This window comes from Aphelocoma coerulescens, chromosome 2 (assembly GCF_041296385.1).
Source record: "Aphelocoma coerulescens isolate FSJ_1873_10779 chromosome 2, UR_Acoe_1.0, whole genome shotgun sequence".
NCBI classification, from domain to species: Eukaryota; Metazoa; Chordata; class Aves; order Passeriformes; family Corvidae; genus Aphelocoma; species Aphelocoma coerulescens.
In genome coordinates, this window is record NC_091015.1 from 46,470,513 (window position 1) to 46,496,062 (window position 25,550).

General features: G+C 35.6%; 1 protein-coding gene across 10 annotated transcripts in view; it reads right to left on the bottom strand.

Moving 5' to 3' along the window:
* The window catches only part of ZNF385D (zinc finger protein 385D), a 428,588-nt gene that overhangs the window by 49,501 nt on the left and 353,537 nt on the right, over positions 1-25,550 (bottom strand). The gene's annotated exons all lie outside the window — the stretch shown is intronic.

The window sequence follows — 25,550 nt, forward strand, 5'->3', positions numbered from 1 at the left end:
ATAGCTAATAATGCTACCATGAGGCATATAAAACCATAAGCAATATCATGTGTTCAGATAAAAGGGAAAAGAGAAAGTGGAAGAGCAGGAAGGTCTGAGCACCCTTTGAGTTCTCTCTGTATCCCAGAACTACTGCTGCTCAGACAAAGCACTGAAATATGGTCCTGAATGAATGTTTCCCTTTTGTGCTGGCTCAATTCTTTCAGCTGCTAGATATGATAGATTATAGGAATCCATACTACTCCTTTTAAATGATTTGCCTCTTTCAAAACTAATTACTAAGACTTGTTGACTTGCTCTTTGAGCCCTACACCATGTGTGGTATATAGTCACATTAATACTGTCAGTTCAAATCACTCAATGGAGTATGAAAAAGGACATCAGATTTTTACTCTTTTAGGACCTTTGCTCTCCAGCGACTTGTCAGTTTAAGAGATGACATGCTTGCAATAACTTCTAAATCTGCAGTGTTCACTAAAAAGCATCTAACAAGAACTGGTGTCCCTGGTGTGCCAGTGAAATAAATACTCACTTTTAAATAAGCTACCTTAGGAGATAGTAGTGACCATAGTATCAACGAATATGGTGTAAAATACAATCCAGAATTCTGACTTCTAGAGACAAACATTTATTAACAAAAGAGGCAAAATTTAGGATTCAATTTCACTAGGTGCCTCTGTTCAAGAATTTCTATTTTTTGGAGCAGATTTAAATTCAGAATGCAGTGATTTATTTGTCTGTAGTTCTTAGGAGAAAAGCAGATGTTCTAGGTCCTCTACATGAATATTTAATCAAAGAAAAAAATAACTTCTTTTCTTTTTCTTTTTTTTTTTTTAAGGAATCTCATTCTTATTTTAGACAGAGAGTGTCAAGTGTGATGCTTAAGAGATGTGAAACCACAAATTTCAATTGGAAGTTTAATATCTTTCACCATGCTCCGAATAATAACCCTTTGTCAAAAAAACTTACTCCTAGTACAGTGGCTTTGGGGTTGTTTGGTTTCTGGTTTTGTGGTTTTTTTCCCTACCAGATGGTGGGTCATTAGAACTTTCCTGGATAGCCTCTATGTAAAATGTATATTTCCATGTTCTCTCTATTGATCTTTAATGCATAATCATCTAAATGACTAGAGACCTACCAAGAACTGCTGTTACTTCTGTATGCGCCTTTTTTGCCATTGAAGTTTAAACATCAAGAGATTTAATTAATGTTAGAAGAATTTTCCTCCCATGGCCTAAAATCTACACGGCTAATTTTCCCCTCAGACTCTTTAGTCCTGGTAGAACAGTTCTGGAAATAACTTATCCTTAGCAATATTTACATAGTCTGCCAGGAAACTTTCAGCATGAAAGTCATAGAGAGAGAAGAATAATCAATTAGCACTTGCTAGGAAAACTCTTTCTCCTTTGTCTAGGAGATTGAAGCTGAATCATCACTTGACCATATTCTAACTGCTATATTTACCACATGCAAATGCACACAGAGAATGCATTCAATTTGTCAAGTCTTTTTTGGCCATTTTAGGAAAATATCATTATGAATGTCATAACCAGCCATTACTGATGACATTTAAAATTGTGCTGTTCTTTGAATGAATACTAATAGTTTAGAATGTTAAAGCCAATATACACAGTTAGATGAAATAAATTTCAAATTGAATGAAAATGATACCATGTTAATGCATCTTGAGGGGAAAAACAAACTGAAAAAAGCTACACATCAATGTAGATATTTTCCTTTCCTCTAGAGGACTCCAGAACAAGAAAATTGGAGTAAAAACCATATTTGTTAAAATGTCAGCATTTCCACTTCTGTATTTCTTCAGACAGGCGAGAGGTAAAATGGATAAATTCCTATTTCTATATCTGTTTCATTTTCTTTGTGCCTTTACACTTACTGTGCATATAAATTATACATCTGGATAGTATTAATGGAAGCCTTCTTGTATCTGAACACACAAACATAGGATGATTTCTGAATTTAAGTCAAGAGATATTCAGAAGTTGAAATTTTTTAGATGAGGAAATCATGGCCAAAACATTTCTCTGCAAAAGGAACAAAAGAGACAGCACTGGGGCAGAACTCAGCATTAATTTCACACATATGTCAACAAACAATAATTCTTCTTAGCCCACACAACTCAAGCTTGTGGAACCTCTTGGATAAAACTTTGATAATTTGCAGTAATGACCTATAGAAAACTCAGTATTTGATGAGAGCTGGCAGGCAGGACTGTGTGAGATACTGCAGTCTTGCTCTGCTCTTAGGATAAAATATAAGTATGACGCCTCAGTTATTACCCTATGGAAAACAGTTTTATGTCAATACAATGAAAATTAAGCACTGCATCAAAATTTTCATTTTTTAAGGACCTTTCATAATTTTCTATTTATTATTTGATCTCTCTAGAGATTTTCTAAAATAGCTTTGCTTGCTGTATTGGATTACAGAACAATATTTAAATGGAGCACCCTTCTTTCTGGAATGACTTTGGTGAAACATGGAACAGCTTATGGTCTTGAAAACTCATATAGGGAAAAATAAACCTGTTTGTAAAGAATACACTGATAATAGAAACACCAGTAAACTGATTTGATTAATATCAAGCCTGTAAGCAGCAATTAGGACAGCACTGAAGAAACATTTGTAACACCAAAAGTCCTAGATCTTGGACCAGAGTGAAATAACCTATTTTACAACAGGAAGACAGAAGAGGTTTCTCATTTTGTTGCTATTTGTAAGGAAGCAACCCTCATCTGAATGAAATTCACTTCATTCCCCTGAGAGCACTTTGTTCAGAATAATTTCACTATTACTGAAGTGGATCAATAATTTCTGATGAAAAAAAACCAAACCAAACCAAACCAAAAGAATTCCCCACTCTAAAACTCCCTTTGTCTGGATAGTTTTCATGTTATTTTTATCTTGACATGAAATCAAAAGCAGTCAAGGAATACAGGAACATAGAATTCATTGTTAAAATAGGTTAAAAGTACTAATAACCAAGAAAATTAAAATCAATATCAACAATAACTAGAAAGTAAGCATTACTTAGAATGACCAAGAACTGAAGGGAATATCTTTAATACAGAAGTGTTAGAACAATCATAGTTCCCATGGAACTACTCCAAAAGTGAAAAATAGAGGGGGGAAAAAAGGAGATTGGATCCAGGAGTCCTAATTTATATTTCTCACTGTAAAAAATTATTTTCTATTGTTGAAAAATACATTATAGTAGGCTCTTTTTTTTCTCCTGTAATCAAAAAAAAAATATGCAGTGAAGAGTGAAAGCATCCTTAAACATTTCCATAACATGGCAGTAAGTCTAACTAATGCACGAATAAGTTTTCATTAAGTCAACTAAGTTAAAATGAGTTCTCAGGAAATTGCCACCTTCATTTTTATATGTGCACACTCAAAGAGACAAACTAGATACAGAGACTTAAAACCAAACTTACATTTTACCTACTTACTTTTCTCTCATTCTTCTGTGGTATTTTTTCTTATAAAAAGATGTATAGTAAAAACCATAAGCAGCTTCTTGGCCCTAAGCAGTTAAAGTTCTTAGCAAATACTAAATTATAGCTTTCTACTTTTAACATTTTAAGCCACCAAATGGTAAACAGAAACATTATGAATATGATTAAGAATATGAAAGTTCCTGCAGCTATTCAAAGATTACTCTTCTACAGTCTGCAAGAAAAACTGTTGCTCTTGGCTTAGCCGAGAGCTCCCTGTTCTTCTTATGTCAAGCTAAAGATAACAGATGAAAAGGTTGCATATGGATACGAGGAGCTTGGGAGGGAAACAGATGCTTTAAATTGGTCTCTCAGAAGCACTGAGAGGGCAGATGGGAAATACACTATTAAAACATGGCCATTACATTACTTTTACTATCTCTAGTCTGAAAAAAAAGAGGTCAGGTAAGGACTAACTTGTATGGTGATTCACTTAGGGCAAGCATTAGCCCATCCAGTGTTCATAAAACATGCTTAGAAAACATTTTACAGTAAAATATACTAGTATATTAATATAATAAGCTGAAAATAGCCTGTAACAGCTGTGAAGCATGAGAGGGATGGCAGACCCTGAACTTGGTGTCTTGGCTGGCACTCCAAAATCAGCATGCTTTCACCACCAAACCTTGAAAGGTAGAGGGTGTAGAAATCTGAAATGAATTATGTATTTCAGGAACAAGAAAGAGGCAGAAATCACAAAGACAGAAGCTCAAATTTGGTTCTCATTTATATCTCAGGCTAAAGTAACACAGTTATTAAAGCTACAGTAATAGTGTAGAGTTTATTTAAACTAACAGATGAAGGAGTGTTTCAATGTCATTAATGTTCACTGAAGTTAAAAAATAAAAGGCAAACAAAACCAAACAAAGACAACTGACTGACCAAAAAAAGAAACAACAACAAAAGCCACAACTGGATATGTTGTCCATCGCCAAATCCATCACCAAATGCCTACACCTGAATATTCTCCCTTAGGATCTGGAAAGAGATAGCAGATTTGTGTGACATCTTTTGGGGAATTATATTGCAGTGATATCAAACACTCTCTAGAAAAGATGATTTTATTCAGTTGACTACTAAAAGTGTTTCCATAAAGGAAACTCAAAGAGTGTCATATTGGGTGAGATTAATTCAAACCCAAGTATGAGATTTACTTGACTTGGGTGTTTATTATTTTTTTTTCCCCTCTTCTTTGTTTGTTTTGGAAAAGTAGGAAATTGAATCACTACATGGATTGAATGGAGCACTAAACATGTAAATTTCAATGGACTTTAGATACCAAGGCATCAACCATTTTCATTTGACCATTGTTTGCCCTTCCTTCCTCCTCCCATCTCAAAGCATAAAATCCCATTTATACAGTTACTGTTTAGGAAGTTTATAAATACAAGTGTATCTCTCCTCAAACTATAACCTCCATTTGGACACAAATAACATTATCAACTCTTATGATTTGAAGGACTAGTAAAATTGCTTTCAGTGAAAATTCACAGAGTACTTGATGACATGCTGGGAAAAGAGCATTTTAACAGAAATTATTTTCTTCACAGGACACATACAGTAAATGCAATATACTGTACTTCAAATGCATCCAAAAGATCTGACGATACTTTCCTGCATTGCTAGTGAAGTTAATGAATTTCCTGTAAAAAATAGTTTTACTCTTCAATAGTGTTAGATAATAAAAAGTTGGGAAAAAGTAGAATCTTACCTAGAAAATACTAAACTACTTCTTTGAAAACTTTTTGCTTAGTATTCCTCAGAGCAGTAAAAAAAACAACAGATACATTGTTAAAATCTTGACATATCTCTTCTTCCTCTTCTACATTCTTTTCTATAAAAATCTTTGAAAACTATTCTCAAGCAACATTTTCAACAACCGTAACTACATACCTTGAAGGATGAATTCTCATTCTTCTATTAGCTTCCCTTTAAAATTTAAAAATCTAGAAATCTGAGTAAAACACAGTAAAAAACATGAAAACCTGACTTCACTGAAATCAGTTAGAATTTCTCCAGGAATAGGACATTTTTAATGAAGGTTTTCAGCTTACTTAAAACAGATGTTATGAAATTAACATATTATTCTTATTAATAATTCTCTTCAGGCACAGCTATTTCCATAATGAGGATAACTACATGAAAAATGTAAACCATGTTTATAGCTTCCTCACCTCACTTATATTTTCTTAATGAAGAACATTTTTGTGTCCCTGAATATGGAAGATCTATCTATTGATGAAGAACTGAAAAATTCGGCAGCTTGTTGTAAAACCATTATATTTTCAAGCTTTGCTCAGCTTTCAAATACATATATCATATTTGAAAGGTAATGGTATATGGATCAAAGTAATCTTGAAAAGTAAGTAACTTGAAAATCATTACTAGGATTGTAATTGTAGATAAATTGAAACAGTTGCACAGTCATAAACAGCAATTAACTTATTTCCAAGCAGGCTATTTGACTGTTACATGTGGATCCTTACATAAGCTAAAATCAGATACAATATAACAGCATATTATCAGCATCAATTACAAAAGGTCTGATAAATCCTTAATTGTTTCATTCTGTGAAACACAAAAAAGAGAAAAGGTGATTCTGGCATGTCAATGTGAGGAACTTAAATGCTAAAAACTGAGGTGTCTCTGAAATAGAGATGAAAGATGAATAAAAGCTTTAAAAATTGTTAAATTTAGACTTAACCATTTTTAAATCTGAATTTAAAAGTTCAGAAAAATCTAAGACCTCTCACTAGACAGAATTACATTATCAAATTTCATGATGCCTTTGCTCCATACTTGCTCATTTGAAAAACAGTTTACAGATTTTTTTTCTATTCAGTCATATCCCTACATAGAATCAAAACAGTACACCCTTTTAAAGCTAATTAATGACACTTATTCTGAATAGACATTTGACAATTTTTGTTTTTATTTTAGAAGATGAATCATTAGCCATCAAAGCACTATGACAATGACAACAACAACAAAAAAGCCATATGGTAATTGCTCTCAAAACTCCAAAAGTGTGACTGTCATCACCTATCAAAAGCAAATAATAAAAATGAATTTGTTTTTAAACTCAAACTACTAGAAAATAAGATTTTGTTATACCTTACTGGAAAGAGTCTTTGTAGTTATTATGTACTTATTAAAATTCTGAATGACTTTTTGGTACTAAACAAAAAAGTTCCAAATAATATCTACACAGAAAGTCACAATTGCCCTGGAAAAGAATTTTCCTGTAAGGGTGTTGTTTGGATGTTAGTAGCTAATTAATACTAACCAGAATACGCGCCCTCCCTCTCCCCCCCAGCCAACCAACTCCCAAAAAACCCAAACCAAAACCAATATATTGGCAAAATTATGAAGTCCAGCTTCATGCTCATAATACTTAATGTGCCAAAGCCTTTCTTTCACTTCCTAATCCAAAACAGCACACATCAAAATTGAGATAAAAGAAAAAATTCTAACACAAATCCAGATGCATATTTTTACAGTGACAGTTAAAAGCAAAGAATCTTTAATTAAAAAAGCAAACAAACAACACACAAAGCCTGGCATTTTCAAAACCTGTATCAAAATAGACAGCCAAAATTTAAATTCATTTATCTTATTTCTGATGTAGAGAGATAATTCTTGTAGTTATTCCTTATCTTGCCTGAATTGTCATAGATGGCTGAAGAGCAGAGAGGTGTTCTGATGTGTGAACAGAATTTGAGAACTGCGCAGAAACAGCACAGTCAATGAGTGCAAAGACTGTAAACTCATTTTCCTGAATATGACTTTTAATTTAGTTAGATGCATGAGCAAAGTACTTGAAAAGTAGTATCAATGCTCAGCAACTTTCAGATGACTACCAAGTGGCCTAATTTTGTATTAACATTAGAAAAAGAAATTGATTTACAGTGGAAAGCTATTTGCTGTAGCAGTTAATACTAAATTTGTATGCCTCTATAATTTACTTCACTTATGGCTGTCTCTTATATTAATATTCATTATAAAAGTCCTCTTCTGATATTTTTTGATTTGACAGGAATGCATTAGCTATGACAAATGCTTTATAATGTGCTCAGACAATATTAATACAAGCAGAATTTCTGATAATTGCTGTTACTTAAATACAAAGATTTTCTTTTTTATTTGAATTTACCCTCTTCTCTCTTCTTCCAACCTTTTGCTAATGTAAGTTTTGATAACTATACATCAGTCAGACTCATTCCTAAGCTCAACTTGGAGTGCTAGACCACATGAAAAACTGAACCAATTCAGTTCTTTCAGAAATTTTAAAGTACAAAAATGGCTATGATGCTTTGGTTTGGGGAGGGACTTAATCTCTATTTTATGTTAGAGTAAACAAATTCCTCCTCCTAGGAGATGACTTGTTCATGGAAGTTCCTTATCCATATGTAATCTAAGACAACAGTCTGAATGTTTACTAGCATAAAGTAGAATGAATCTGACTGCCAGGTTTTCTACTGATTTACACAATTATTACAAGATTTGCCTGGAGAAATAGGGCCTGAAGTTTCAGAAACTATGTAAGTAATGTGCTACCACAAATTACATTCCAATATTGCAACATATATAGATAATCATATTATTCTGTAAGGCCAGACTGAAAAGATACCCATTCCAAAAAAAAAAAAAAAAAAAAAGTTATAGCACCTTAATGTAACACAGTCCAATCCACAATTCAGCTTTTATAAGACCTTATATCATAATCACAGCTCAATTTCATAAATATGTTCATTACTTCACCCAGAACAAAACACTAAGTTGCTATAGAATGGTGCTAACACTGTTTTTTGCTATAATTGCTATGAGTCTACCTTGTCGTCAGGCAGAATTGCCAAAAATTTATATCAAGATCACCAGAATCAACTCTCAATTTCTTGTTTTCTAAGACATTAGCATAATATATTTTAATAGTCTAAGTGAGGTGCCAGAGTTGTCCAGATAAATATTTGTCATGTTCATTTATAAAAAGAGGCATAGTTCAAGGCTATACTTTCTACAGAACCAAACCCCAACTCATCTTTGCAACAAATATTCAGGGAAAATGTTTCTCGTTTCTGATATCAATGGATATTTGATACTCTGATATCCATATTTCTGATATCATAGAGGCAATTAATTCAAGCAATAAATCTGTTTAACTGCTAATAGCCCAATGTTTGAAATGCAGAAGGTATACCTACAGTAGAACTGATATGTTCACGGTGCACAGCAAAGCATGTAAACAACTTCATAAAAACTTACACATAGAGACTGAGTAGAGCAAAACAAGAACGTTTTGTAGCACCATTTTAAAGCAGGAAATTCACTTTGCTACACCATGCTACATTAGTTATTTTCTTTGCATAAAATTTGCCACTGTTGGGATCTGTGAGCATTGGTAAGCTCTCCTTGTCAGAGAGGCCACAGTCCCTTCCTCTACGGAGACAGAAATGTGCACAATTTGGCAGAAGATATGGCACAGAACAAGTGTCTCAAATCCATGTTTGACTAAAATCTCTCGGGGATACACCAAAAAGAGAAATATAAACACCAGACAGGCAGTTACCACACCGTAGGTAAATCCTGAAGCTCTTCATAGTTTTTGTTGGGTGGTTTCTGGGGTTCTGAACAACATAGCTACAAAGAGGTAATGTTGCAACTCACATGACCTTCTAACTCATAACTGGAACTTCTGGAATTCCTCCCTCAATGCCACTGTGTTTTCTTCCCACTTTTCCATATGTGAAAGTGCCCCAGGTTTCTGGGGTTTTTTCCCACTTTGATAATCCTAGTGCCAATCGGTATGATAGTAACATAACTCATTTGAATTGAAATTGGATAACCCATCTTATTAGCCCAGAAATTCTCTATTTATTCAACTCACAGCACTATATCAACCAGTGATGAATGGTAAATATACCTTTATACAATGGGCACTGGGGAAATTCTCTTTAAACCTCTCCCTGGCTTTTTGCAAAATTCTATCAACAGTAATCAAAACTTTTTGATGCACTTAAAATACACATTCCATTCAGAATCTCTTGATTAAATAAATTTCAGTAGTAAATCTTTAAGGATTCTTCTTCAGGGTACATGCTCTTTATATTTACAAAACTTCACAAATAGTCTACAAATAATTCTATTCTGATGAGTTTCTGCACTTTTTTTTAAAGCTGGAAATTATGTGTTTGGCATCATAAGTATGTCTGATCTAGAAGACAGGAAAGCTTTTGCCATAATTGAAGTGGGAAAACAATAAAAGAAGCTGAATATGACTGCATTGCTAATAAAGTCCTGTGCTACTTTATCAGAATAGTTGATTTCCTAAGAAAACCAAAAGAGGAATCTTCTGTAAATCACACTGTTGCTTCACTAGTCTGTAGCTAAGATAGGGTAAAGGTGTTTCAAATAATAAATGTTATTTGACTTAATAGAGTCATAGAATGTTTGGGTTGGAATGAACCTTAAAGATCCTCTAGTCCCAACCCCACTGCCATGGGTTATTATTTCTCATACTGAAATATTTTTCTAAGTGAAAAAAACCCCAATAGGTTGGCAAAGAACAGCTCTTTTACAAAAGCAGAATTGCTCATATCTGAAAGAAGAATTTGGGGTGTCAGTTTTATTATTCTGACACCAATCAACCATTCAGTGCCACAGAGATGCATCTTCTTTCCCCATCCACACTGTAAAACTTCAAACCAAATTCAGCTTCTGGAAGCCTCTTGGGTGATGATCACGCTGAAGTTAAATTAAATTTAGGAATGTCTTAAACTATCTGTGAAAATCTCCTAAGGCTTCTTCTGGTCAGTTTATTAACTTTATTGCCAATACTTCAAATACTACATTTCAGTACTTCAGTTATTCAGATCAGATGCCCCAAAAAATCCATTAAAATAAAACAAATAATAATGAATTCTTCAGACAAGGAGATGAAGCAGTTAGTAATATATTAGGTTAACTATGAATACTAAAAATAAATGTCTTAGCTCAGTTCACATAATCAGAGATATATTAAAAAAACAAACCTAAACAAGAATTAAAAAAAACCCCAAGCAAACCAAAAAAGACCCACATCACATGTACCACAAAAATTCCTCCCTCTGGTAAGATATCAAATCTTGTCTCTTGATTCAGATGCTGTCTAAGTGTATATTAATGACCTTGAGAAAGTTAAGCATGTTCTTGAAAGTTGTACTGAAGGACTGGGTAGGCAGAAAGGTGGGCTCAGGCAGTGGAAAGCACTCCCTGTCAACCATAAAGCACGTGTGCACACAATAGCTGCAGCTCAGAGTATTGTGACACACTGCTAAAGGAAGATAAATGAACTCCCAGATATGTAAGGCTAGAAATGCCAGCAATATATCTCCTGAGTTCCATAATGACAGGTATCTTGACTCGTTCAGTGTCCTGTCCACAGCATATGAGGAAGATAAAAACACTAAGTTGTAAGTAGCACAGCTGCATGTAAGTGTAGGAAAGAGAGAAACTGCTCTTTCCAACTTTCTGGTTTGGCTGTTGGATTTGTTTGAGTTTGTTTTTTGAGATTGGCAGTTGCTTGATTGGTTGATTTTTTTTTTTTCTCTCATAAACGGCAGTCAGAAACAAACTCAATAGAAGTAACACAGGCAGAGGCTGAAGATAATGCAAAATATAATGACCTGCTCTGCCTGAACCAGATTAGTATCCACAACACTTGGATTTTATTTTCCTCTACATCATTGTTTTTCCCCTGAGTATTGTCATTTCAAAGGTTTACTTTGAAGTGTCCTGGAAAGTGAAGCTTTGCCTTTTAAAAAATCTCTTTAAAGTATTAGAAAGACTGTTACCTGAAGGAAACAATTAGACAAATTTCCAGTTACAGATGGTTCTTCGAGACTATTACTGATCGACAAAAATGTAGCAGTTGACAACCACACTGTTAGTGCTAATTAGTAGGAGTGGGCTAATTAAAAATTCCATTAATTTTCTTCCTGTGTTTAAAGTGAGCTAGGAATTGTGAAAAGCTTAAACCAAAATGACAGTAGATGACAGTCAGGAAGCAGGCTTCACAGTTGTGATAGAAGACAACCAGGGACCTTGATTTGGAGCTAGACAAAAAATTGGATAATTAAAAGGCAGTCCAGTAACAACTTGGCATTTGTGAACAGCCATCACAGTGGACAGTTTGAAGAATCCCCTGGCACAGGAAAAACAGGATGAGAATATCCAACTTTTGTACAGTGAAAGAAATGTTAGAAGTGAAAAATTATCAACAACAAAAGAATGATGACTAAAGGTTTAAATTTGCAGGAGCAGGCTGGGTAAGTTTCCCTTAAATTTACCTGAGCACACTAGCTAAGTAACTGCCTATAATTAATTATGTAGTGTGAACATTCAACTAGATGGCTGTTTGCCTTTTAAACACTTCATGTAGCCTTAAATGGGTCCCCTGACTTTTAACCAAGAAGGCATTCAGAGATCTGCTAAAGATTTGAAAAATTGATGGAGCCCTTGTGCAAGTGGAGGATGGCCCCTCAAACCTAGCAAGGGAGCATTTTTGTCAGTATGGACTTCACATCTACTTCATTAGTTTCCATATTGTTCTTCTGTTCATCATGGGTATAATTCACCTTCTCCACGCAGTGATGTGGTTACCAGTCTCACTGGTGATACTTGCAGCAGGAGCTGCAGGACCCATAACACAACACACACCTAAGGCTGGCAAACTGCAGTGAGCAAAAAGCAGCAGGAATGAAAGCCCTTTTATTTCCTCCCTTCATAAATATGTGACCACCCAGGTGTCATGCCTGAATTTATCCACATTTAAACAAAAACATCTACCTGAACTTGTGATGGATCCATCTTGTAGATGGATCTTGTAGACTAGTGTGTGTGAATTTTCATGAGGGAAGTGTCAGTCGTAAGCTTACAGTAACAAAGCCAATTGTTATTGTTAAAAGTTCTCAAATCTTAACAGTGTGAAATGAAAGAGTGATTTGCATTATGAGATCCTGCCAGCCATGCTATTGATTTGTAAAGGCTGTGAGCATTGTCACTCCTATGCGCACACCCCCCAGAATTGTCCCCATGACCGATCTGTTAAATCGTGCTGCTGAAGTTCACTCACACCAGCCACACTCTGTGAGGGAGATAACACACGAAGCCTTCTCCAAACCATTGCCCTTGCCCTGTGTCTGGTGTTATAACAAGAACTAGCAGCCACAAAGCACATGCAGAAAAAGCACAACAAGGGTGTTTGGGAAGATCTGTCATGTATTTCAAGCTTCCTATGTATTGTCATCAATAGCTGCTGATACTTTCTGATACGTGAAAGCAGAAAAAAGGTGAAGCATCTTTCCCTGCTGGGAAATACTGGTTTTATTAAGGGCAACTCCTTCAAGCAAATTCAACTAGATAGCTGTAGTGGGTAATCTGTTGATGCAATTTTCAGAAGGATCTGCTAAGACAATGCTAGAAACTTGCAGCTAATAAATCAGCAGAGCAGAAAATGAACCAGAAATAGTAAAAAGTAAAGCGTAGCAAACAAAGGGATTAAAACTGCATGGCAGCAGTCTCAGGAATCCTCTGATAATGTGAATGAACTAAAGAGTTCTTTTGAGCACTCTAATTTAAGAAAATGGGTATTTGCAAGCAGAAATGAGATAATTTGAGAAGTATGATAAAAAAAGTCTGATTTCTAAATTTGCTTTCTCTTTAATACTTAGCTGGAAACACGGGTTACTCAAAGTAATGTAAATGCCTATGCTTTGATCAGTGCAGATCTACTGGATTAAATAAGCAAATCCTTCTGAATCTCCTAAAATGCTTATTAGAGGTCTTAAAACTAATCAGAGGTGGAAAAAGGAAGTGGAAACAGTACTAAATGATGATTGAAAGAAGTAGTAAGAATGCCTGAAAGTATACAACTTGGAATTAAAATGTGAATTTTCATTCTCAATTAAAAATCTAGTAATGGCAGAAAAATAAAATACTAAAGCAGGTGTTATGATAGAAAGAAATTAGTCTTCCACAAAAATAAAACACCTTCAATTATCTGCAGTCAATTTGTGACATACTTAAGGACACTGAGACAGGATACAGTCAGCTTTGTTCCATAAAGTCTTTGTTTCTTCAAACAAAAGTACACCAGCAATTACGATTTTCTATGGTTTTACTTAATCAAGCACTATTCATTTGTCCCGTCCTGTGCAAAACACAGAAAGATAAAATTGTATGACCCAAGTAGGACTTACTTCAAGAATCGGTTCTTGAACTTTGAAAATGCATGCTGTTTGACTGAAGTCAAATAAATTAGTCTCACATTTCAATTTAAGTACTGTAATATTTGCCATTTGGAGGACTTCATTACAGAAGGTCTCAAATGTGTAATACACAAGATCTGCAGCCTCTAAGCAGCAAAATCTTTTTTTCTGGGAGGAATAAGGAAAATAAAATCATTCATTTGAAGCCTGAAATATGTATGTCCACAGTTTACTATGACATAAACCAGAATATTTTCCAGAGGACTTTCATTATTAATTCCTGAGTTAAACCTAGTACCTTTAGTCAAATGTATACCAGAATTCCACATGAAATTTTGTATATCTTATAATCCTTTTGAGTGTTGAAGACTTTTATCTTGACTGTGGAATAAAGGTAACGATTTCCCACTTGCCATCTTTGGATACTGTCACACCTTACAAGGAATAGGGATTGTTTTACTATAAGAGTGGTTTTTTCATGCTAGTATTTATAGACTGTAATCAAAATATTTCTTACTTTCTCTTTGATAAATACTGAAGTTGAATACATCTATCTCATTATGCCTTTCACTATTAAACCATTCTTAAGTAATTGCATTATGTCTTCCTTAAATTTCCATTCCATTTGATGCCATTCTTCGGGAAAAAAATATTTTTTAAATAATTAAAATATTACTTATTAAATAAAATATTAAATATTAAATAAAATATTTAATTTACAGTAATAAGATAAACCAAAATCTTTACATCCCTCCATCATGCTCAAAAAAAGTATTTATTCCACAAGGCTTTCTGGAAGTCACTACACCACTGGTTCCTGTGTAGCAGATATTTAGCCACAAACCCCCAAGTCAATTTCATCTTTATATCAAGTCCCCCCAGCTTTTTGATAAATTCCATATGGTTCTTTCCTGTATTAAAAGCATTTGATGCACTGGCTCTACAGCTCATCTTTATTACTTGCCCAAAAAATTCTAGTTTTTGTGCCATTTGTAAAGACTTTATAATTGCTTGCAGGTAACAGATGAAGTAAGATTATATTATAGTTAAGACCTGATTCCAAATGAGCTTCACTGGAATATTTCCACACCAATATGTACCTCAAGATTGCATTCCAAGGCCTATAATTAGCAGGCTTAAATCCACTTAATATGTTCCATATTCATTCTGCAGCACTCAGTATTTTAGATAATTTTTAACTTCTGCACTTTCTAGAGCCATGCAAACACAAAACACCCCTTACCTTTTACCAATCAAATATGTAATCTCATAAATACAAATTTAGGTAGGAAAGTCTAACTTTCTCTCAATTAATATTCATTGTCATTATATAATTGATCTCATTTACTTCAGTACTCTAGTTCCCTGCCAGCTGCTGCTTTATTTTTCATGAGATTAGTGTCAGGCTGATAGACCTGTAAGTACTTGTTTCATCCTGTTTACCCTTTGTGAATTTGGACACAACACTAGCTTTCTTCTAGTCCTCTGGATTTCCTACAGTGTCTACAATGAACAGAAAAACCTAACAGCTTATGCAGAATGCTTTTTATCAGCTTCTTTTAAAACCATATGCAAGTTTTCCTGATCCGTTGTCTAATTTAGTACTTCTGGTTAAATATACTAAATCTTACCATTAGTATGGAAAGAATTTAAATATCAACATTATCATTACATGAGTAAACTGGTTTTCCCCCTCTCAAATTAAATCTAAGACACAGTTCCTTGGTTCATGTTACTCTTAAAAGTGCCTTTTTGTTTTCTTTGATGAATCTATATTTATTTTTGTATTGATTTGTTTCCTATAATACTATTTTGTAGTTCTTAATTTCAATTTACATAAATTGTTCTAGCTCCTTTGATACTAATTCCATTATGGACATGCCATAAAACAAGAGCTTTTATACTGAGAAACTGTTATTAGATATAGCACAGTGAAGTACAGAATGCACAAAGATGAAATGAGAAACAGAGAATAATTCTTCAAAATGTTTGAAACCCTATATAAATCTTGAGAATAAGAGGCTCTGAACATACCTCTTCTGAAATTACAAGTGTGGCCTGCCTGAACTTTAACCTATAAGCAAACCATTTAGTGCATGGAAAACTACAATAAGTCTAAGAAGCACAGCATGAAGATGAACTGCATGAAGGTGCATGAAGGTAAACTGCATGTTTACTTTCCTCCTCAAACAGGTATTACAGTCACAGCTATGCTTTGTCTCAAGATAACTTGATATTTGCTGGTGCTGAAGATACCTTACTAAACTTAACTCAATTTTTGCTTCGGCTTATTTAGATGAGCTGCAAATGCAGTGGTAGCAAACCTTAGAACAACTGGAAGTTAGGTGGATTTTTGTATTTTGCCATATATTCACTAATTCAAAATACAATAATTTTTTTTTCAGTGATAAGGGGGACAATGTAGGAAGACAGAAAGCCTTTGGTCCTGTCAGATATTTACTTCGTTTGACTGGTACCAAATATAAAATGAGTATTTGCGATGTATAACTCCATTAATACAACAGAGTGGAAGGTATATTTTAGCAAAAGAATGACACAGGAGGGAGGAATTTCACCTACAAGAGTTCTCTAGCTGAGGAAAGAAATCACTGCTCTGCAAAGACTTTAAATACATTATTGAAAGTTGTGGAATACCAAATGTAAGACAGAATAAATAGAATTGTTGCAAAATTAAATTGTTCTTCCCATTCTTAGAATAGTTTTTAATATTAGCCACGTTTGGCCTTTTTCTGAAAACACCTACTGTATGTACATAGAATAACCTGTTTCTAGAAATAATGATTTCTGCTGCACTGAGTTCTTGTAACATGAATGGTGAATGAAATGCCAATGACCGGGCAAAGCAGAATCTCCTACATTTATTAATACAACTCTTGCAGCTATGGCTGTCTTTAGATCTCTCTGAATGGTGCTATGAGATACAGCAATGGCTCCAACATTTAGCACAGTACGTTTAGCCATATTCTTAACAACACTCTCCAGCTTCCTTGATTTAGGCATGGCAAGAACATGACACGTACCACAAAAGAAAATAATCTAAGCAAGCTCTAAAGCATCTTTGGAGATGTGGTTGTTCTTGCCTTAGAAGCATCCCCCCCCCCCAGAAAAATGCAGCTCCCCACAGGTAACTACTTCCTATTTCTGCCTTGCTCAGCCAGTATGATGTCACCTTGAAAAAAGACGGATCACTTGAATGAAGACCTACCTACTCTTTTGTTGCCCTCAAAACAGACCCCTGTCATTTGAAAAATTCCATCTTGCAAAAACTGACCACCTATCTCAGAGCATTGGATCAAGAAGTTTCTACTCCATTCCAGATTAGTGCATAAACAATTACTCAGCAGTTACAGGCTTCTGAAACTGTTGTTTTTCAGTAAAAACTTGAAAGAAGATCTAGGACTGCAATGATTTGTTTGAAATCCCAATGACTACAACTGAGAAGTCTTCAGACCCATCCTCCTAGACAGTGTCAATGCCCTTCCCAACATAACAACAAAACACACCATGAAGAACGTGTCATCCATCAGATATGTGCCACAGCGCTTGATTTAGAGCAGTACTGATGAATAACTTATAAACAGACACCTAATAAGCAGAAGATTGTTCCCAAGATTTCTAGTTGTTACTCTGATGGGCCTGTGGCAGCCAAGTGGACTTTTCCCTGAGACAGAATGAAAGACTCTATTTAATATTTCAATAGAAAAGGCTTTTCAAACCTATGAACAATACCATTGCTAGTGTCGGACTTTCATACGGATTGAATAGGCTGATACAGATGTTGTGACTGACAGCAGTTTCTAACTGCAGGATTATTCAAGCATAAAATTGCTGTCAAGGCAATCACAATCAAAAGCAGCTGGGTCCACAGGAAACACATGGTGTTCATATGACGAAGCTCTCAGCATACGTAGATGCAAGCAACGAAGGATTTTATTTCACATTCATGATCAATTGAGGCACACATAAATTACTGTAATTTTTATATCGTCATTTAGCTACACTCTGAAAGAAAGAAAAAAACTCTAGTTCTACACAGAGATCAAAAGAGAAGCTATTGTCTTCCAAATTGCCATCAAGCTCTAATACAAAATTGGTACAACAGTCTGTGGAATGCTGATAACATTTAGTGCTGCAGTTAGCTACAGATTGTCTGAAGTACAGAAAAGTCAAAGCACAGATGATTTAAAGTGAAAGATGGCATTGCACAGTTAAATTTTGCTGGTTTGGGCTGAATTTTCCAGGCATGTGATAAAGAGAACTGATAGCTGTGAAATAGTAATTTCTAATTTCCGAGTAAATGACAAGAGAATTGGAAAATAAGAACATTTCTTTCAGACTATAGCTTCTTTTAAAGATTTTTCATTCAAATAAAATTTAAAAAGAAGCAGTTCAACTTTAGGAATTGGGTAATTGGGAAGGGATCCATGAAGACCTATAGCTTGCTTTGAAATTCATCTGTGTTGTGCTAATCACCAAGCAATTGCTTCTCCTTTTTTCATTTCACATTTGCAACTTTCAAATGTTACATGCGGAATATCTTAAACAAGTAAATATGAAATAAAAATCCTTATAAATTCAAAATTCAAGGTCATTGTTCTATTTTGATGTGTACTAAAACATTGACTTCCAAAGGAAATCAATTTACATCCAGTATCTCACAAGCCTGAACCGAGAGTTAGCCTGGTAATTTTGTTCTGCCCTAAGCAATGCTGAAATGATCTGAAGAAAACACTTGCCAAAACAAAAGCATGCTTTATGATAAAAGAAAGCATATGGAAACAAAACATCTTAAACAAACAGACTGCACTGAATTGTACTTCTAGATTAAACATCCTTAATGTAATAATTAGATATATGAGGGTATCCACAGCCTAAGCTGTACCAGCAAATTGCGCGCTGGGATCATACAGCAAATTGATTCTGCATACACCAGCAGATTTTGAATAGTATTAAATACTATTTTGAATTTTAAATACAGTTGACATAAGTATTATTGTTAGAAATAGAATTTATTTTAGTTAGAAAAGATTACAAGCAAATCTGCTGCCTATAAAAATGCTAATAAATAGTGTTAATATCGTAAATACAGAAGTATATCTTCTTAAAATTTCATTAAGAAATGAAAAGTTTGTGTGGTTTGGCATTAAGAACAAAGGATTAAAGAAGTAACTTGAAGAGCAAAAAGAATAAATATAATAATAAAATAAGTTAGCTACACCAAGCAATACCAGAAATAATCTAGTAATTCTTAATATATGGAAACTCTCATAAACATGAAACCCTAGACTTTACCAAAATGTATTTTTATTATAAACAGCTGAAGGCAAGGGAGATAAAATGAAATTGAAAATAAAAGGAAAGCAGAGATATTAGGAAAATTGTTTTCATTTTAAAATAGGACTTCCTTTCTATTACAAGTTCTGGAGCTGAAACAGGAACTGCACAGATGCATCTGTGTACAGAACTAATGCAACACATTAAGAGATAAAACACAACAAGCAAAGTGTGCTAATGCATGGTATTGGAGGAAACAACATGTAAGTACTGGTCTTGGACAGAGAAGGGCAATATTGTAATCAAACATGCAGAAATATATTAATATAAATAGTAGTACCAGTCAATTATATGTTGTCCATCTATAAATATTCACACAACCAAATTTTCACTTGAGCACTGTGTTAGAAAACTTTTTCCTACAATTTAGAACAGAAGTTTTGAATCTTAAATAAAGCACTACTTACTAATAACAAAGAGTCCCTTGACTCCTTACTAGAGACCTGAAAGAGACACAATGGTCTAATAAGGACATGCTCACTCACATTGTGAACAAACCAAAATCAGGAATCTCTGACCTAGGAGACCAGGGAAAAGAACTATTGGAATGAGGACTTTTCCTTGGTCAAGGAGGCTTGGGTGAGAGAACACCCAAACAAACTTGATACCCACAAGCCCATGGGGCCTGGCAGGATGCATCCAGGAGTGCTGAGAGAGCTGGCAGACACCATAGCTAGGCTGCTCACAATCTCTGAAAGGCCATGGAGTAAAGGAGAGGTGCTTAAAGGCTGGAAGAAAGCAAATGTCACCCTGGTCTTCCAAAAGGGCAAGAAGGAGGACCCAGGGAACTACCAGCTAGTCAGCCTCACCTCGATCCCTGGAAAGATGATGGAGCGCCTCATTCTGGAGGCCATCACTATCCACATGGATGACAAGAACCTGATCAGGAGTAGTCAGCATGGATTCACTGAAGGTAAATCATGCTTAACCAACCTGACTGCCTTCTATAGTGAAACAAGTACCTGGGTGGATGAGGGGAGAGCAGTGGGTATCGTCTACCTTGACTTCAGCAAGGCTTCCAACACTTGCCTCTACAACATCCTCACAGACAAACTCAAGAAGAGTGGACTGGATGAGTGGACAGTGGTGTGGATTGAGAACGGGCTAAACCAGAGGGTCATTATCAGTGGGATGGGGTCTGATTTGAGGTCTATCACTACTGGTGTTCCCCAAGGTTCAATACTGGGCCCAGTATCATTTAACTTGCTCGTCAATGACTTGGCTGAAGGGGCAGATGCCTCCCCAGCAACATCACTGATGATACAAAGGTGAGAGATGTGGCCGATACCCCAGAGGGCTGTGCAGCCCTTCAGAAGGACCTCAACAGGTTGGAGAGACAGGCAGAGAAGAACATTCTGAAATTCAACAAAGGCAAGTGCAGGGTCCTTCATCTTGGGAAGAATAACCAGCACAGGCTGAAAAGCAGCACTGAGAAGATGGAGCTGGGGGTCCTGGAGGGCAAAAAGCTGTCCACGAGCCAGAAGTGTGTCCTGGGGCCAAGGAGGCCAATGGTCTCCTGTGGCGCATTAGGAAAAGCATTACCAGCAGAGCAAGGGTGGTGATCCTGCCCCTCTACTCAGCCCTGGTGAAGTCACATCTTAAGTGATGTGCTCACTTCTGGGCTGCTCAGTACAAGATAGACATGGAGCTCCTGGAGAGGGTCCAGAGGAGGGCAGCAAAGATGATTTAAGGGACTGAAGCATCTCCCTCCCTTATGAGGAACTGCTGAGGGAGTTGGGCCTGTTCAGCCTGGAGAAGAGATGACTGACAGGGGACCTCATCAATGTCTATAAATATCTGAAGGGAGGGTGCCAAGAGGATGAAGCCAGGATCTTCTTGGTGATGCCAAGCAGTAGGAAAAGAGGCAACGGGCATGATGCACAAAAAGTTTCATCTGAATGTGAGGAAAAACTTTTTTACTGTGCAGGTGACCAAACAGATTGCCCAATATTTTTTAAAGTCTTTATTAACGACCCAGACAATGGGGCAGAGTGCACCTTCAGCAAGTTTGCTGATGATTAAGAACTGGGAGGAGGGCCTGATGAACCAGATGGATGGGTTGCCATTCAGAGGCACCTGGACTGACTGGAGAATTGGCACAATAGAAGTCCCTTGAAGTTCAACAAAGGAAAGCACAGAAGTCCCACAAGTGGGAAGCCATAACCCTACACATCAATCTGGGCTGGAGGCTAAGCATCTGGAAAGCAGCTTTGTGAAGAAGGACCTAAGACCCTAGAGGGCACCACTTGAAAAATAAGCCAGCAGTGTATACAAATACCTGATGAGGTCAGGAAATAGAAAATACAGAGACTTTTTTCACTGGTGCCCAGTGACAGGAAAAGGCACAACAGCCAGAAACGGAAATACAGGACATTGGACACTGAAACACAAGAAAAACTTTGTTTTCTTTAAGGGTGGTCAAACTATAGAATGGGTTGCCCAGCAAAAGGTTGTGAAGATAGTTAAAACTCAACTGAAAAAGATACTCAGCAAACTTCTCATGCTAACTCTGCTCTGACCTGTAGGGGTGGCCTTGTCAATATTCAGACACCCATAATGGCATCCCTTCACAGAACCTCAAAAATTCTGTGATCCTCTGGTATTTTGGCTGCCAAACTCCTAAATATCTTTCTAAACTTTTCCATGTCATGCCATCTACCTTTCTTCCTCCTGCAAAGTTTACCCTGACTTACCACACTATTTCTGATTGCTTTCTCCCTCCTGCCTTCACTTTTATGCCCAAGACCTTGCCTGAATGACTGTTCTCTCCCACTCCAACTGCTCTCAATTGCGTAATTATCCCAGTTGCACAGAAATTGCTATTTCAGGAGTGAGTTTCATCTGCTGATCAGAAATATCCTACCACTTCTTCGACAAAAAGAAGAAAAAAGGCATTGTAAAGGGGTAATGAAACAAAATCTTTTTTCCACAGAAGAATTTTCATATGTGTCAGTGAAGGAAAAATAAAGAGAATTTATGCTTTCTCCAATGCGGTTACCCACACATGTTCAGTATCTGTAAAAAACCCAACCCTCTTCCTTTTCCTTCTAATCCATCCCCCAGTGTTTTCCTTTCTTGTGATGCCTTTATCACTTGAACATGTTTATGCTACCACTCCTTTAAACACCTGCCTGTTACATTTATGGTGTCTATTCCTTAAGTTGTCTCTCATCTTATATGCAACTATAAGCTTTTTAGGACAGGCACCAGTACTTTGTTCCCTGACAGCACAGAGGTCTCTCAGCTGTTAAGACTGTACTAGTGATAGATGATCTTGTCTGTGCCTTGGCCCAGATCCACACTTTTTCTGCTTATCACATTTTTGTCTGTTTTTAAGAGCCGTTCACTGCATTTAAGTACACAGGATTCAAGGCACAGCGTATAACAGTCAAAAGCAACATTAAAGACTTTGCCATAGTGATGCCTCCTAATGACATGGTTTTTCCCCTTTGAAAGGTCTATTCCTTCTTTTCCATTGTTACCAAATGATCTAACTCATTCTGAATTCTCTGATGAATAAATAAATAAATAAAAGCAGCCCAAATCTTCAAGACTTAATTTGTGATAATGTGGTCATGGAGTGTCCTGCTTAACTTCACATAGCTTTGGACAAGATTAATATATACACATATGCAACACCTAGAGGGACATCATGTAATATTGGAGGTTCAATCTATTTTCCAAAAATCCTAATGTAGGGCAATGACTTTATTGGACAGGTATTTTAATTAGGATGATGGAATACACTCTATCTAAACATATTTTGACAGGTGCTCTAAAGTATCAGTCCTTACAGCTGAAGATGCGAAGCAGCTTTTTGAAGAAAATATACCTTTTCAGAAAGCAGGAGCAATTTTCAAAGCTATCCAAGATGTTTAACAATTTAATATCAGGGAATATGTACGCATGTGTGTTTATATATAGCAAAAATATGCATTTTTATTGTCACATCTGAATCAGAGAATAAAGAAATACTGAACTCTGGTTTGTATAATGCCATAAAGTAGGCTTCTCCTTGTAATGCTCATGTTTTCTATTCTTCTTCCCTGACTACCCGTGTAATACAATAATTGGCAAATACAGATGAAAGAAGCGTGTTAAATACTAGAATGATAACAAAGTTCTTATATCTTGAGAATGGCATTGCCATTACATGACTGCCAACATAACTCTTCATGGTGTTTTTTGCCCCAAAGATTTTTTCATGTTCAAGGCTTCTAATAATCCTAAAAGTTTGTTTAAAGGGGAAAAAAAATTAACGACTTTCACAGAACGAGCAAAATAACCCCATATTTTTTGTTTTCTCCTTTACACATAATTTAAACACCAGAAATCAGGTGTAAGAGGTTTTAAAGAGTTAGCTTATATTGTGAGTTGCACAGTGTCAGTAACACACGCTGGCACCACATCTAACAAGATAGTTCCAGAATAAGCAACATAACAAATTGCTGCTTTAGCCCTTGAATCAGTTTGTGTATCGTGTGATCTTTTTCATAATCCTTATTGCATAGCACTGCAGATTTCCTGGTGACATTTTGCTTACTGTAGCTGCTAAGGGTACACAGAACCCGTGATCTGAAGTCCTGACCAATGTGCTGTGACTGATGTGTAATTCACCATTTAACCACTGCTGTAGATGATATATAAGAAGTGATATGTACATGACCCTATCCTCAGTGTATTTGGGATCAACTATTAATCTTCAGCAGACAGCTTTAAAACACTGTAGAAAAATCATTTGTTCCAAATGATCACAAGTAACCTGGACTTAGTAACTTTCTTCTAGTTATGAAAGACTAATTTATGAATTATATTCATTAGTACAACTCTTCCCTAAGAACTGTATATTACTATCAGGATGTTTAACTTTTACAGTGATAGTTTCCAAATGCAGAAACTCACACAGTGCAGTATATTCTGGTACTCAGAATCATTTTGCCCATAAAAGTTTTATTGAGCAAATATAAGACATAAAAACAACTGGAAGGGAAATAAAATCCAATTTACGAAATTTTTGACTTGTCATAGTAGACAGAAAATTTCATCCTTTTGGCTACCCAAAATTTTTTTCCCTCACCATGTATACATGCTTGACAAAGCATAATTTACACCAAGGATTTTATTCTGTTGCCAGTCACATCAATGCTGACCTCTAATAACTGCAGCTGGATAGAACTTCCTGCCTTACTTTGAATGCCCCTGGTTGAACAGGGCTTTCGGCAGCAGTTGAACATGGCTCTCAATATATTAGGAAATTGGAAGATTTTTGGTTGTTTGTCAATTAACATCAATATGTGTCTTTTAGAACCCCATTAAGGTCAGTATTTCTAACATAGAATAAATATATGTATACATACACATACACATATATTTACACACATTCTATGAAATTAACCCAGGAGTTCGCAGCCACTGCGTAAAGCAGAAGAAACTCCTGCACAGGCCATTGCTTATGTGCGCAACTGGATTTCTGATATTTTCTTACTTATGCTGATATAAAAACAGATTTGGACTACTGACCTTGGATACAGGACAGTTCATATATCTTCTCAGGGATCTAATTCAAAGCTTGATAGAAAAACTCAGATTGGTTTTAAAGCACACTGGAAAATCCTTCAAACTTACACAGCATAAGATAAAAGCTTTTGAATAATACAGTTTAAAGTTTTAAAAAATCTTTCTTTTCTTCAGTTATTGTCTTCAACCACTAGATCATATTCAGTAAAAAATAAATCACTCTTTTCACACAACAGTCTCCTTCCTGTTCTAAATATCTCAACAGATAACAGCATAAGAAACTTTTAAAGGTATTTGTATATTTAGAAACACATATTTTCCCAAATAATTTTTGACATTGTTCCTACTTTCCCACACTTAATTTCTTTCATCACACAAAAACCTCAGAATATTTTCTTTTTCTTTCTTGTGGTAAAAAAGACAAAAACAACGTAGCAAATATTTCTTAAAGTCATCCCATTATAATTAGGTTATAAATCCCCATAAAAAATATGCTGTCAATAATAATGAGTTATAACTAAGATAAACATATTTATAGAGAGAGATGGACATAGAGGTATCTGTCTATAACAAATATAGTGAAGATGTATCTTCAACAAAGTACTACACATGCCTGCAAGGTACTTTTCTGTTATGTTATAGTTGGTTAGTGCACATCTATTTACAATGCTAAACTTACTGGATCAGAAGTGGTTCCAAATGACCAGTTTTCAGCATCAGTAGGTAGGTCTCTGATGTTTCACAGCTTTTTTTTTTTTTTTGGTTATTTTTGCCTTGCTTGGGGAGGGGGACTGGTTATGCCTAAATATGGAAACTGTTTCCCTTTGTGCACAAGAACAGTCATACTTTGTGAGACACCAAACTACCTCTCAGGTACCTTACAACCTTCCTTTGAAATTTCCAACAATAGCTGCAT